This window comes from Mytilus galloprovincialis, chromosome 9 (genome assembly GCF_965363235.1).
Source record: "Mytilus galloprovincialis chromosome 9, xbMytGall1.hap1.1, whole genome shotgun sequence".
NCBI lineage: Eukaryota > Metazoa > Mollusca > Bivalvia > Mytilida > Mytilidae > Mytilus > Mytilus galloprovincialis.
In genome coordinates this window covers 52,362,930-52,380,159 of record NC_134846.1, presented here as the reverse complement: position 1 = coordinate 52,380,159, position 17,230 = coordinate 52,362,930, and the positions used below count along the sequence as shown (strand labels likewise).

Below are 17,230 nucleotides of genomic sequence, written 5' to 3'. Positions count from 1 at the left end.
TAAAATACATTAAAATTTGATACGTTAAATGCAAACAAGTGAAACTGTGAGCTACTGCTCACTGATGATACCCCCGCCGCAAGAAGATAATCTTACAAGTGTAAAAACATGTAAGTGTTCGTAAACAGGAAGTTGTTGATTGATGAATCTGAAAACGCATCACACGGTATAACTGACTTATATAAACCCTGAAACCAAATTTCAGAAATCCTTGTATTGTAGTTTCTGAAAAAATGTGACGAAAATTTTCAACTAAATGATTATGTGTAAAATAATAGAAGTGTTCAGTAAACAGGAAGTTGTTGATTGATGAATCTACAAACGCATCACACGATATAGCTGACGTATATAAACCCTGAAACTAAATTTCAGAAATCCTTGTATTGTAGTTCCTGAGAAAAATGTGACGAAAATTTTCAACTTGGCCATTATGTGTAAAATTATACAAGTGTTTAGTTAACAGGAACTTGTTGAGTGATGAATCTGAAAACGCATCACACGGTATAACTGACTTATATAAACCCTGAAACCAAATTTCAGAAATCCTTGTCAAGTAGTTCCTGAGAAAAATGTGACGAAAATATTCATTGGATGGACGGACGGACTGACGGTTGAATGGATGGATGGACAGACAGAAGTAAAATAGTATAACCCCCTTTTTTAAAAAAGCGGGGGTATAATTAATAAAATGCATAATTGTTTAATAGTACTAAAGCGCTGTAGTCACATGGTTGGCATTTTACAAATAAATCAAAGCGTGTGCAATAAATATGATGAAAACAAATCGTATTTTTTTAAGATTACGCATTCTTACTCCAAGTGAATTTATTTCTGTCCAATCGCATAGTTTCATAAGAACTGCTTGCAGTATAGCATTGGGTACGTCATTTAAGGCTGGAATATCCCTTTTATATCTTTTGCCTCTCTCATGAAGAAATGCTTTGAATATGTAAAGATTAACATGTTTCGTTTTAAAGGTTTTCTTACAACCTTTACATGTCATATTCAGTCCTTGGTCATTAATCACTTGCAACGCTGTGTCTATTGATGTATCTGTTAATGATGCCTAAAAATATTGAATAAATTATAATGATTTCATCAGACCTATAATTGTGTTTACAATTTGAGGCAAGAATAGTCGTGTCGTCATTCTCCTCTTATATTTAATGCGTTTCCCTCGGTTTTGGTTAGTGACCCGGATTTGTTTTTTCTATCGATTTATGAGTTTTGAACATCGGTATACTACTGTGCCTTTATTTTCCACTGTTCAATCTCATAAATCCACAGCAGATATAATCATGGAAAACGATACTGAGGCAATCGCAACAATTTTGGAAGCCTCTCCTGCTATGCATGCAATCCTACACATGAGAATCCATAGTTAGTCAAAATGTTGTATACCTGAATACAACACAATCAGTAAATTAACGTTTTTGGTCCTGCTACTATTTTAATTCGAGCGGAATATTATGTACACTATGTATTACCAGGTTCAACCCACAATTTTTTCTTCTTAAAATGCCCTGTACCAAGTCAGGAAAATGACCACTGTTATATTATAGTTCGTTTCTGCGTGTGTTACATTTTAATGTTGTGTTTCTGTTGTGTCGTAGTTCTCTTATATTTGATACGTTTCCCTCAGTTTTAGTTGGTAACCCGGATTTGTTTTTTTTTCTCTATCGATTAATGAATTTCGAACAGCGGTATACTACTGTTGCCTTTATTTACAAGTGGTAAGTAAACATGAAAGGGTTAACAATTTGATAATTTAAAGTTTAGCATTTTTCAGTCTCATAGGAATTGTAGTTAGAATTAACCCCAAACTAAAGAAGCCTGTTAACAAAGTCAAAATATGTCTGATTTGCCTATTCTTGGACATCAAAATTAAATACGATCGTTTTAAAGTCTCTATCTCACAAAATCTTGTTAGTCACTACCACGTTTGTCGGGAAAACCGTATAAACACTTAAAATTATTTAAATTTTTTTTCAAGATTTTAAAATCATTCTGCATCATAACTTTTTTATATAATAGTAGAGGGTCAATAGATTAAGATTTTATACCAGTTTAATGCATGTACAGTAGAAGACGCTTACTCTGTGAAGGCACCCGTGGTTGCTCATTTTCGAGTTTATGTAATTCCCTCAGTTTTTGTTTTTTAGCGTGATTTGAATCTTCTTAATCGAATTACAAGATTTGAATATTTGTATACTGCTGTCGCCTTATTTTGAACTTCAGAATTCGATAAAGAATTCCTCATTTTGCCACCTTCGTGACAATACCACAAGTTTGAAGACTAAGATTTTAGTGCAAGGTTAAATAAAACAACTTCCGAACTCGGAGGAAAATTCTAAACGGGAAGAACCTAAGCAAAAGGCAAAATTAAAATTATGATCAAAGCTGAAACACATCAAACGGTATTCTCGTACTTGTATTACAGTCGCAAAAAAGAATGTGTCCCAAGTACACAAATGCCCCACTATCATTCACTATCATTTTCTATGTTCAGTGGACTGTGAAAATGGGGTAAAATTTGTCATTAAAATTAGAAAGATCATATCATAGGGAACATGTGTACTTAGTTTCAAGTTGATTAAACTTCAACATCATAAAAAACTACCTCGACCAAAAACTTGAACCTGAAGGGGGACAGACGGACGAACAAACAGACGGACGAACGGACGATAAACGGACGCACAGACCAGAAAACATAATGCCCATAAATGGGGCATACAAATCCCTTATATAGACAACGATGTGTTAACGATTTTCATTAAGGTTGGCCAATTCTTCTCAGTTGAAAAGTTGATGTCGAATCAACGGGGCCTCATAATTATTAACTTATGAATTATAAATGTTCTCAGATAACCAGTTCCATCTAAAGTTGTATCAGTAATTTCATCCCCTTTTTTCTTGACTGTGAAGTCATTGACAGCGACGTATTGACGGCTGATGTTTGAATGTCATTTCGATTTTTCTCTACTTTTAATTTGTTACTAGGAATTTTCTCTTAAAAATGGAAATCTGAAAATGTTAAATGCTCCTGTTCAAATTCAATGTTTGTGTGTGATATAGACTTTAAAGTTATATGACTCTACAAATTTACCAAAATAAACATAATGTGTCTTACAAACATGTACTAGAATGGCTAAGTTTAACTATAAAAATACGTGTACGTAATTTGTCTGTCAACATTGTATTTTTTTATCCAAATCTGTAGAAATAAACTGCTAATGAATTAAAGTCTTTCAGTTTTCTATTCTGCCGACAACTCCTTTTCAGTAAACAGTTACAATTACTACGACACTTTTAGTTGCACATTCGACAACTACACAGCGTACTTTCAATGAAACAACAACCCATTGACAAAGGAAATAAAATAATAAACGTAAAAAGAAGATTTTGACGTACAAATATTAATACACTTTATCATCTAATAAATGGAATTTTTATATTTAATTAGCAAATACGCGTGACATATTGAAAAAAAATACATCGCTCTATCATCTCACATAATTTTTTTTAACTTCCATAATTATGTGTTGAATGCTTATATATTTTTTTAGATAAAGATCGATTACATCGGCATAAAGACCCGAAAGTGAATTAGCACCCAAAGTTTATGATTAGCAATTACTAGAGTGAATTATTTAAATAACGGTTATACATTTGTAATGGTTCATAATAAATGTAAAACAAAACTGCACAGAGGATTAAAATTAATATATATGTTTTTATTAGCTAATCATAGCTTTAAAATCATAATAAGGTGAAACTAGATTCTTATGACATTAAATAAATGTCAATGTACATTTTAGAGAGCACGATATTAAACTTTGACAGTTGCGAACGTTAACCTTAATTTGAAAATTCTGAAACTGTAATTATCTATGTTCAGGACATCAACTATTCATAAAAGCGATACTAGCTGTGATTAAAAAAAGTATTGTGTTTTTTGTGTAAATGTATTTGTATTTTTTCCCTTGAAAACGAAAAAGTATATGGCTTCTCAAGCAGTATATTAAAAAAAAATGAATACCAATATTTGTTTTTCCTCAAACTCGGCCTGTGATATTCTCGCCCTCAATAAGTATAGTCCAGTTCGCTCCTCGGGAGTTAATTCACCATCTTCCATTGTACTGTAAGCATCATCTTTGTACATCTTTGCAAAAAAGTCTACTTGTTTTCTTGCGTCAGCAGTTGTTGTAGATATCAATGGCAAACTATTTTCCGGAAAATTTGATGTCAGTGTTGATCCAACAACAGCAGACACCAATGTCATAATAGCTGAAAATATAATTGATTCCAATTCACTTTACTACAACAAATTTGTTTTTGAAACATTCCGAAATTTACCGTATGATACGACATACATCAACCTCAACATAGACAAGACAGCAACCGAACGTCAAAAATAAAGGAAAACATGGAAACAGCGATAACCACTGACACAATGCCTAATAAGGGACGATAGCATGAACCTTCTTATGATTTAAATAGCTGTTTTTATGAGCTTTTTCTCCTTTTTATATTTATCCATGGAAGTACGTTGTCAAGTCTTTCCTTTTCTCATAATATATTGCAAGATGGAAAATACCATTTAATTAGAACTAATATAAAAGCATCAAATCTAACACAAGTAACCAGCTCCAAATATAAATTGGTTTTTTTTTTAATATTCATTGCATATTGTTATAATAGCTAAATATGTTATGTAAGAACAAAAAAGGTTTTGATTAGCGATCAATTGAGATCATAGGAGAAGTTTTCAAATAAAAGTTATTGGGCGAATAAGGTTGTATTACACGCAACATCCCTTTCCACAACAAAGACACACATTTATATGCTAGTCCCTGTTCAATTTATCTAAGTTGTTACTCTAAGGCACAACTTTGAAAAACCATAAGCTACAAGACTTACAAAATAAGTCTTATTACATAAAATATTAGCAATTTTACACTGTAATATGATTGATAAGATCGTTTTTTCGTTACTAACATTGATTTAGTTATTGTATTTTTTTTTAATATAACTGAAAATATATTCTTATAGAGTTATGAACGATACCGGTTCTTTATCTGGTCGATAACAATATTCTGGCATTGCACAAGTTCATTTCGCAAACTGTTACGTCTTCTCACTAAATTCATTCGATGTGCAATGATTTATTTTTATCAGTTGTTATTGGTTTCGAACCAGTTTTCATCTCTTAGATATTTACTTTGTGTCCTAACGTTTTTGATATTGTATTTATTTGTCAATCGGAAGAGTTATGTTTTTTCAACAGATATTAATAATTTGTTTTATATTGAAATGCTACACTACAGTGCTAGGTTAGGGGATTGAACTCAAGCTAAAAGTGTAAAAATAAAAAAAAAATAAAAAACACGTGGTATGATTGCCAATGAGACAGCTGTCAACAAGAGACTACAATGACAAAAAATTAACAACTATAGGTCACCGTACGGCCTTCAACAATGAGCAAAGCCCATACCACATAGTCAGCTATAAAAGGCCCCGAAATGACAATGTAAAACAATGTAACACTGTCAGATTTTGTATGTGCCGGTCCAAGGTCAGGAACCGGTAATTCAGTTATTGTCGTTGGTCATTTATTGTTTTTTTTTAAATTAACCAGGCCGTTGGTTTTCTCGTTTGAATTGTGTTATATTTTATAATTTCAGGACTTTTTATATAACTTATTAAACTGTATAGGATTTGTAAATTGTTGACGGCAATACAGTGAGTTATAGTTGCGTACATCTAAGTCCGTTGGTCTCTGTTGAATATTTGTCGAGTTCAGATCACTGGAAACAATTTAGAGAAATTCGTAATGAAATTATCAGTTTAGTTAGAAAGGCAAAAGAAGATTATAAGTGCAAACTGACACCTCAACTTATTGACAAAAATATTCATCCTGGTAAATGGTGGCGCATTGCAAAGTCTGTATCAAATTTTACTCAAAATAGAGATTCCCCTGCTTTTTTTGGAACATGATGGCCAAATTTTTATTCATCCATTCAGAGATCCTGAACAATTATTTTGCTAATATAGCTAATATTGATACAGAACCAGAAATTCCTGATAATAATGAGCCTCCTCCATGTCATTTAAATAAATTTGTCATCACTGAGAAAGACATTTTAGATCAGTTAAAAATATTGAATGTTAACAAACCAGCTGGACCTGACGGTATCAGTCCTAGAATTTTAAAAGAGGTTGCTAGCTTTATTTCTAAACCATTAACTAAGTTGTTTAATATCTCTCTATCAGTTAAACAGGTTCCACTGTTATGGAAAATTCCACATGTTAATCCAATTTTTAAGGGGAAAAGTAGTCCATATTCAGCTCTAAACTATCGTCCAATATCTGTTACTAGTATTGTTTGTAAGATTATGGAAAAAGTTCTATTTAAACATTTGTACAATTATATAAGGAGTAATAACCTTTTGTCAAAGTTTCAATCTGGAATCCAGCCAGGTGACTCTACTGTTAATCAGTTAATTGAAATATATCATAAAATTATTAGTAATACGGATAGTGGGAGGGATTTGTATTTTGTGAAGTATCTAGAGCTTTTGAAAAAGTTTGGCATAAATAGTTATCAAAAGCACCAGGATTATAATTTTATACGCCAGACGCATAAAGGACTTTTATTTAAACTTAAACAATCTGGCATAAATTATCAGCTCTTATCTTGGATAGAAAGTTATCTTTCAGATCGTCAACAAAAGGTCGTTTCAGAAGGCTTTTCGTCAATTCTAAGAAGTATACATGCAGGTGTCCCCCCAGGGATCAGTTTTAGTACCCTTTCTGTGTCTTATTTATATAAATGATATAGTACATGACATTGCTAATGATATTATACTTTTTGCCTATGACACCTCTTTCTTTGTTGTAGTAGATGATGATCCTGCTGTAGCAGCTGCTTCTTTGACTGATGACTTGGATGTTATCTCAAATTGGGCAAAATCATGGGCTGTTCAATTTAACTCTAAGAAAGCTAAAAATATTGCATTTACTAGAAGGGAAAGGGAGCACCCACCTGTATTTTTTTTGGATAAATGGGGAAGAGGTTGAGAAAATTAATATTCACTGTCATCTTGGGATAACATTTCAGTCATCAGCTTTACGGAACTCACATATTGATATTATTTATAAAAAAAGCATGCTCTCGTCTATCTGTGCTTCGTCAAGTTAAACATTTATTAGATAGGAGTTCACTTATACGTATTTATTATGCTTTTATAAGACCTATATTAGAGTATGGTGATGTTGTATGGGGCAATTGCTCCCAGAGTGTGAGCTTCTTGAAAATATTCAGATAGAATCCGCTAGAATTATTACAGGTTTACGACGTAATTCCTCTAGACAAAAACTTTATATTGAATTAGGTTTAGAAACTCTGGAGAATAGACGTAATAAACATAAGCTTATACTATTCTAAAAAATATTAAATGTGATGACACCTCCATACTTATATGAGTTAGTTCAGCCATATCTTCCCAGCCAAACCCCTTATACTTTGAGGAATGAAAATTACACTTTTCATCCGCCTCTTGCTAGAACTAGCTCTTATTTTAATAGGTTCATTCCTTCCACTATAAGAATTTGGAATAGTTTTCCTTTGAGTTTACAAAAATCTCCAAGTTTGGGTTTATTTAGAAGTGGACTGGAAAAGTTTTATAGGACTGATGATATATTTAAACCTTTCAACTATGGGATAAGAAAACTTAATATAAGTCATTGTCAACTCAGAAATAATGCTAGGAACCTAAAATCTCATTTGTTTAATCAGTTCTTATCCGAGAACACTTTTTGTGCAAACTGTAATAACCGTATTGAGGTTAACAAACATTTCTTTTTTATTTGCCCTAAGTACAATGATGTAAGACAGATCCTTCTTGATTCCATTAACTCCATTGCTTATAATGTTGATATAAATATTGAACTATTACTTTTTGGAAACAGATTATTTTCATATGATATGAATATTGCTATTTTTAAATCTGTTCAGAAATATATCAGTGACACTCAGCGTTTTGTTTGAAACTTACTTATTTTTTTTCCATTTAATTTTCTTTTTTCTTTTTTTTCTCCTCCACTTAAACATTAATTCATTTTATCCACTAAGCAAGCTTAGTGTCTCTTTCAAGCCATATATATATATTTCTAATGACTTATAAAGGATATTTGCATGTTTCAAGGTTCTCGAATAAATGATGAGTAATTGCCTATATACTTAAATATACTTTGCATTAAGTAAGTAGCACTGTAAACATATATTTGCCGATATGTGCATGTTCCACTATATTGCATTATTTTAAATACAGTTGTTACAATTGAATTATACCTTGTACATGTAATATGGAGAGAGCTTTTATAGGCTGTGCCTGTTGATCAATCTTTTTCATATCTTAATGAATAAAATATGTTTAAAATCATAAACAAATGTGTCGAGTTAGCAATATTATCCCATCTTCTCATTTTATAGTGAACACTATTGAGCTTTTTTGATAAATACATCTTTAAACAAGTTTCTCAATCTTACTTAATAAAGCTGAAGAGTGAATTCCGTCTCACATTTCAATAAATAAAATATCAATATATATTACATAACCTTTCATATAACGGTCTATTAGACAAAAGTTATCAAATAATAGAATAATACTTGTTGCTCATAATTCAGTATCATCACTTTTGATTCTTTCATAACAAAATTTTCTAGCATTTTAAAAATAGTTCTCACCAGTTGATGTTGAGTCTAAATGAGGGTCTGAGCTATCGAACAAACCATCAGTTAATAATGCAGTTTCACTTGCGTTTTTGAAATTTGTAGCAAGAATTGTTAGTGCATTAGATCCTGAAGTCTGTAAAAACAAATGCAACGAATTAATTTAAATTAAGCTGTTTATGCAAATATTTTTAAAAATAATTTCGGCGAACTTTTTTGAATATGAATATTCACACTTTCATTTGGAATGAACTAATTTCTTTTCATATTTTTTTTCTTCCTTTAATTTTGGAGAATGCGATATCTGCTTACTTATATATAAATCTTCATGTATCTCTTGATTTTAACTCATAATGTTTTGGCAGTTAAATTCATTTTATAAGACTTACCCCGGCAAAGTTATTAACTAATTTATTATCACTGAGTGCAGTGGCGAATGCACTGGCTGCCATTTCTGTCATGTAAAAAGTTGTGTCATCCGACATTAACTTAATTTCCATTTCTTTTGTCAAATTCTCAACAGCCTTGAAAAAAATGATTAAGTTTAAAATACCTAGTAATTCTTATTTGCATATGGACGACCTTGATTTGGATAACTGCCAGGTATTGAAAATGCAGTTTGCCTTACAAAAATTTGACTCTGAGCTTCTCTTATCAAAGGGAAATGGAGCTCTTTAAAGGGGCACTAGCTGTCAAATTCATGTTCACCGATTTTAATCAAATTCTCATATTTGATTTATAACAAAGTTAGACATTTATCCAACCTATCAATAGTCTGAAATAAACAATTAACAGGACACGGGCATGAAACAAGTAGCTTCGTTTCGTGTGTATTTTAATCTATACGCCGTCTAATTAAATATCGAATTGACCTCTAAAGTCATCCGATGACCATCTAATCGATGTAAACATCAATATAGATATATATAGATTAAGCAAACTCGTGCTGTTGGAATTTTTCTAGGTATATTTAAATTCATATTATAGATGAAAAATAAATGATTTTCGTTTTTACCTATATAAGAATGTTTTTTTTGTTGATCGAATCAGTCAATCAAAAGATTTACCTTTGTTTCACTTTCTTTCAATGTTGACATTCCTTTCCTTTAAATAATTTTACACATACAATTCACGTGTTATCCATCTCAAGCTAAGGGGTTAAATTAAAGTTCACATGGATACGAATTAAATGAGATCAATTTACTCACTTGCAAGTGAATAATTAAAAATAAATCTTTTTGTAGCTTATTTTGACAAAATTCAACCAAAAAATAATGTATTAGATTTTTCCAATATCTCGTAGCTAGTGCCCCTTTAAACGTTTACGTAGAATACTTATAGTGATTTTTTTAAATTGTATAAATTAAACAATTATTGAATCAGTATTTAACATAAACAAACTTACTCGCTCAAATCAAGTATACCTACCTGTACAATAACCACCATAACAGGATCTCGATAATATTTTAGCAGATCATTCAGTATGTCGTCATATGGTTTCGTTCCATTCTTTGTGGCTTCCAATAATCCAGAAACCCATTCTAACGGGTTGTCCGTGGTATTAAACGTCTCTGGTTGTATTGGCTAAAAAAATATCTTTTTTTTAAATGTAAGGCATTATTTCATTGTATTGTTATCATTATTATTTCTACTGATGTTGTTGTTTTTGTTTCTGTTGTCGGATTTTTGAGGTTTTCTATTTCTGCAATTGCACCAAGATAAACATAAGAAAATGGGGTTTGATTGCCAATGAGACAACTATCCTCCAAAGTTCAAAAGAAGTGGACAAACTATTAAAATCAGTTGAAAAAGACTTAACTCATCAGATCGACACAAAGAAAAACATCAAGCAAAATCACAGACAGGACGTGGCCAGGTATATGTCCATCCCTCATCGCTAACAACAAAAAAGTACAGATCCGAGAGGACTCGCAGCTTCTGACAGCTAATTCAAATTCAATTACAACTAATAAAAACTAAAAAAATCATGTATCTTAGACTAAAATAGCAATCAGTACGCATCCAACATCCAATAGATTTAGGAAAGAGACATCATTAACAGTCAGAGAAAAACATGACCTTGTGCAATGCCAATATATAGGTATCGATAGATTGTAGTATCGTGAAAGTACATAAAAGAGGGACGAAAGATACCAAAGGGACAGTCAAACTAATAAATCGAAAATAAACTGACAACGCCATGGCTAAAAATGAAAAAGACAAATAGACAAACAATAGTACACATGACACAAAATAGAAAACTAAAGAATAAACACCACGAACCCCACCAAAAACTAGGGGTGATCTCAGGTGCTCCGGAAGGGTAAGCAGATCCTGCTCCACATGTGGTACCCGTCGTGTTGCTTATGTGATAACATAAGTGTGTCAATAATATTTAGTATCGTTTTAATTTTTATTAAACTAAATCAATATTTATACCAATAACAACAATATTCAAAGATTTCATTACAGTATTGAATAATTAACCTTTATTAATACATTTATTTAAAGGATTGATAAGTTTACCTGTATCGTATCTAAATTTCCGTGCTTGGCTAACAACATCACCGTAAAATTAAGATATGATATTCCGCTTAAAAAAAATTTCTTCTGGTACAGTCAAACTTGCAAATCAATTTTTTGTATCCATTGAAGAAGTTAATAAAGGATTTAAGACATTTGTGGTAACTAAATCCCTGAATTTAGTTGGGATAAATAAACATCGTAAGACGGTTTGGGATATTGCAGACTTCGAATTAGCGTTTCAATATTTTCAAATAAATTTCTACTTATCAAAGAGGGACGAAAGATATCAAAGGGACAGTCAAACTCATAAATCTAAAACAAACTGACAACGCCATGGTTAAAAATGAAAAAGACAAACAAACAACATCACACACGACACAACATAGAAAACTAAAGAATAAACAACACGAACCCCACCAAAAAACTAGGGTGATCTCAGGTGCTCCGGAAGGGTAAGCAGATCCTGCTCCACATGTGGCACCCGTCGTGTTGCTTATGTGATAACAAATCCGGTAAATAGTCTAATTCGGTAGGTCACATTCATGAAAGGGAAGGGGATTGTAGTTACGACGTAAGGAGCATATCCGATATCATTTGTGAAACGGTTATTCCATAACGGTCAACCAACTCGTGATGGCGTCTGTAAAATTTACGAAGGGATGATTTCAACTTCACCATATGGAACTCTTGGTTTAGTAGCTTCCTTGTGAGCAGCAACCCTCTATCAAGAAAATCATGATAGAAAATGCAAGCACGGGAATATCGCATCAATTGGTAGATATATACCCCGTATGCAGGTGCTGCTGGAATATTGCTTCACAATTGGAAAGCTGAAATCATCTCTTTTGTCGTAAAGTTTTGTTTTCAACCGTAGTAACCTTTATCTCTAGCTCGATGGGATAGATGCGTTCCACATAGTCACCAAATTTTGAATTATTTAGTGAAAGAACATCATCTATATAGCGGAAAGTAGAGTTAAAGGATATTGCTAACTTCTTATCTTTCTTCCTAAGAAGTTCCTGCATGAAGTCAGCCTAAATGTCACCCTATTTAGAAAGCAATATTTTTTTCAAAAACATGCGTATGTGTGTTACTGATAACACATGTTATGACCTCATGATTTTGATATCTTTTTTATTGCAATAATGAAAAGTATTAATACCCTATGGCATTTGTATAATCTGCTATTGTGTGATGCTCGAATCACGTGATATCTTTCTGATTCAATGTTACTTCTATATAAATGTGTGCGTATGGAAGCACCAATGTACCTAGTTTAAAAGTTTAATCTGAAATTAGATAATAACATGAGGAATGTTTACTCCTTGAGAGGTGTTACTCCAGGTAATCTGATAGTTCCTAAGCCAAACGCTGATAGTTTAAGAAATCTTTTTTTTTTATTTTGTATCAGTGTTATGGAATTGACAACCAAAAAAATACTTAAATTCTAAAACATTTTTATTAGATTTTTAAATTTATTCTACTACATGTACCTTAAGCCCTTGAACAGTTTAATGGATATTCAATATCTTTAGTTTTTCTATAACCTTATAACTTATCATGGTACTTTCTTATAAATGCAGTTACATCAGACTACTTTAATTTTTATTTGCTGCGAAAAACAAAGTCTTTGTATTATATCGTAGCATAACGAAAAACTTGATTAAGACAAATTCTTATGCTTCCATTTCGCACAGTTTATAGTCAAATTTAGTGTTAAAGATTTATGGGTAAATTTAAAAATATGATTCCCCATAAAGTTCCAACAGGAACTAAAATGCCACAATGCCTTACATAATCTGATGAACGTTTTTGTGGTCTGCCAATCATGAATAATGTAAAACGTCAAAACTATACGGCTTTCAGGTTCAATTAGGTACATTTCTAAATAATAATAAATCCGATTCAAAGTTTCCAATAAATATTAATATCTTGGTAATATCTCATATCGGAAAAAATATTGATCTTTTTTAATCTACAATGCAGCCTTCAATGAAAATTGAAATGCAATTTGCGTAGTGGTTTAAAATGAAAACCACAGAAGGATTACATTATGTCTTTCTCTGTTGAATATTAAATATTAGATATATAACCGAAAATGATTTTATTGATATAAGTTATCAAAGGTACCAGGATTATAATTTACTCCGCCAGACACGCGTTTCGTCTACATAAGACCCATCAGTGACGCTCATATCAAAATATTTATAAAGCAAAACAAGTACAAAGTGAAAAAGCATTGGGGATCCAAAATTCCAAAAAGTTGCGCCAAATACGACTAAGGTAATATATGCCTAGAATAAGAAAATCCTTAGTTTTTCTAAAAAATCAAAGTTTTGTAAACAGGAAATTTATAAAAATGACCACATTATTGATATTCATGTCAACACAGAAGAGTTGACTACTTTACTGCTGGTACCCTCGGGGACAAAACGTCCACCAGCAGTGGCATCGACCCAGTGGTGTAAATAGTTATCAAAGGTACAATGATTATAATTTACTACGCCAGACGCGCGTTTCGTCTACAAAAGACTCACCAGTGACGCTCATATCAAAATATTTATAAAGCCAAACAAGTACAAAGTTAAAGTTATTAATCTGATCAAAAGTTTGAATTCTAAAAAGTAAAATGTCTGCCTAATAAGATTTTGTGGTTAGTTAGTAAATCGAGTAGAGAAATCATATTTTGTGTTTAGTTAGTATATGGAGTAGAGAAATCATATTTTGTGTTTAGTTAGTATATCGAGTAGAGAAATCATATTTTGTGTTTAGTTAGTAACTGGAGTAGAGAAATCATATTTTGTGTTTAGTTAGTAACTGGAGTAGAGAAATCATATTTTGTGTTTAGTTAGTAACTGGAGTAGAGAAATCATATTTTGTGTTTAGTTAGTAACTGGAGTAGAGAAATCATATTTTGTGTTTAGTTAGTAACTGGAGTAGAGAAATCATATTTTCAATGAAGACAAACAAACCTTTGACGGAAACTAGTTGATCAAAAACGTTCAAATATTTTTTAACAAGATTCTAGAAATAGATATTTGACATGTTTGAGGCAATATTAGTTTACATTTGTTCAAATCTATACCTATACTGCATAACAAGCCATAAATGCGACGACATGCAAAAGTGTAAAACAATTTAAACTGATTTATGTACATATAAATACATAAAAAACAAATTTGATACATGTTATACAGCAATAAACTAAATGAACTGTATACTGGGCTCCTGACTCAGGACACGCACGTATAGAATGTGTCATGCTTAAAACATGTGTCGTTACCTCACATGAGACAGGAATGTCAGAACACAGCATCATAACGATTATAAGGATCAATTGAAAGAGATTTGACTCAACAGATCGATACAAATAAAGGCAGCAGTAGTATAACCGCTGTTCGAAAGTCATAAATCGATTGAGAGAAAACCAATCCGGGTTACAAACTAAAATTGAGGTAAACACATCAACTATAAGAGTTAAAAAACGAAACAAGAGAAACGCTGACGTGCAACAAAAAACCAAAACGATAATGCAACATACACAGAAATGAACTATAAGATAACAACTGCCATTTTCCTGACTTGATACAGGACATTTTAAGAACAAGCTGGTGGGTTGAACTTGGTTTTGCGGCTAGCCACACAAAAAAATCGAACAAAAAAGTTTTACTTACACATTTTCTATCTGAGTGCACTCGTGGTTATTTAAAGCTAAAGCAAAGTCAATAACAAATAACCATATCATGTGTTCAAGTACGCATCCAACGGGATAAGTTTATAGACATCATAAACAGTCAAAGAAAACTTAAATGATCTTTTGCAATGCCAAAATATAAGAATCGACGAAATGCAGGATCGCGATAGCTTAACATCAACATGAGCAATAATATTTAGTTATTTTTGTAATTATTTGAAAAATAAAATAAAAAAATAGCAGTGTTAAATTAATAAAGGAGATAGTTAGATATCGACAGGATAAGTAAAAGAAAACAACCAATAATATTTAGATTGTGACTTGTATAATTATTCAATTTAAAAAAAAAATACAGAATTTGAATTGATTCGGTACAATTTTGTTATTAAGATAAAAAATGAAATGTCTTATCGACGAAAACTATAATGTGTTTAAACTCGTATCTTTAGATACCAGAAAAACAAATCCTTACCACGATCTGCAATTTTCTCTTTCGATTACAATTAAGTTATTTGGTACTATTTGCCTATGTCATAAATACATAAAATCATTATTTAAACGGATTTACGAAATATGAATTTTGGTAATCACAGTAAGTTTTTATATATTTAGGGGTATGGTGACTGTGTGTGTGTCTTCTACTTACTATTAATGCAATAGAAGCCGCGATAATTGAAGCCTGGTAAATGACCTGCTTAGGATCATTTCTGATTCGTGCTTCAACCATGCCGTCATGTACTAGTTCGGTAATAATGTTAACCAGCTCTGTATCTGATTGTGTAGATCTATCAGTATTAATGACATTATTAACCTGAAAATGATAAGATACAGAATATTTTCATTTTTTTCTCCACAAATAGAAAACAAAAATAGAACTGTAGATTAGTGAACAACTTTTTCCGATTTAAGCCATTGTTTCACAGCAAATTTTCAAATACTATTTAGATTATATGGTTAGTCTTAAACAGGTTGCTTATGTATTGGGCAATAAAGTTTTCGAAAGGTGAGAATTACCGTTACTTGTAAATCCACTGTTGTGTATCCGTTGTAGAAATCTATGATATTAACCCTTATGATGCTATGAAAATTATTTTCTGGATCTCCTACTGCTAACGTTGTAACAATACTGCTTTCTTCTAAAATGAAAAATATGTTATTACTAAAAACAGTTTGACCAAGATATTTTTTTTGTGTCTAGTTATTTCCGGATCCAGCAAAATTACAAGAATAATATGGAAAAATACAAAATGTTTTACTTAACTGCAAGGGATTTACAAGTTAAACTGTTATTTTCGATTTTGATAAAGTTCATCTAGACACGGGTTTAGTATTTAAGTGTATTTTTTTTCTTTTTTTGTTTGATTTTTGTTTGTTTGTTATTTGTTTTCTCCTTTTTTAGTTATGTAGTAACTCATTTATTCCTGTTCCATATTATTGTAACATTGCAGGCTATATTTATGAAATCATTAATATGAGTTGGTATTTAAAGGAAACAGATCTAATAAATAAAAGCTTTGGACAGCTTGTTTCCGAATCCTATTACTATTGTGTATTTTTGTATGATGATTTGTTTGTAAATTAATAACGCATAAATATGTTTAAACTAAACAAATGGTTGATCAGAGATTCCTGAATTGATAAATTCTTTTTTTTAATGATTCAAGGAATATATATTCTTAGTACGTGTAAACTTGTACAAACCTGTCTTTGACAACAAAGATTCAAGTATACCAGTAGTGGTTTTTTTCACATGATAGACAGAATATGTTAATAATTCAGTTTCATCATCTGCTCTTTTTTGTATAGATCTGTCTCCTTCATCAAACCAGTTTTTACAAGCTATAGTAAACTTAGTCTTAACTGCTATACCTAAAAAAGAAACATTTGATATATATTATCAAGAGAGCAGTATTATCTTTTATTTTACCATGCGTGATCGATGGTTCGACTTCGGTGAGTACCAAATTTCAATTTCTCATGTAGAACTATCATATTCTTTTATCTGAATTTTTTTTAATCTCAATTCAAACAAACTTTAAATTATACAAATATATTAAATGAGGATGTTAATTTGATGTATGCCTTTTTGTGCTTCGTTACATTTGTTGTTTTTATAGTGATTAAGATGATAACACAATGTTGACTGCTGTACCCCTATTTTTGACATTTTTACCTATTGTGTCTGTTTGTTTTGTTCACGCATCGGTTACAATATAATGGAATTTGATGCGACTGTCATACAAGTGAGAGGTTTAGCTAGCTATAAAACCAGGTTC

The 17,230-nt window shown here is 31.4% G+C and overlaps 1 long non-coding RNA gene across 1 annotated transcript; it reads right to left on the bottom strand.

Annotated features, from left to right (window-relative positions):
• Positions 1 to 9,129: 9,129 nt before the first annotated feature.
• LOC143045257 (uncharacterized) lies at positions 9,130 to 16,147 on the bottom strand. The gene is made up of 4 exons (XR_012968915.1): positions 15,969 to 16,147; positions 15,601 to 15,765; positions 10,163 to 10,318; positions 9,130 to 9,258 (listed from the first exon to the last, which is right to left on the bottom strand). It is a non-coding gene; the product is annotated as an uncharacterized LOC143045257 (long non-coding RNA).
• Between the last annotated feature and the right edge of the window lie 1,083 nt (positions 16,148 to 17,230).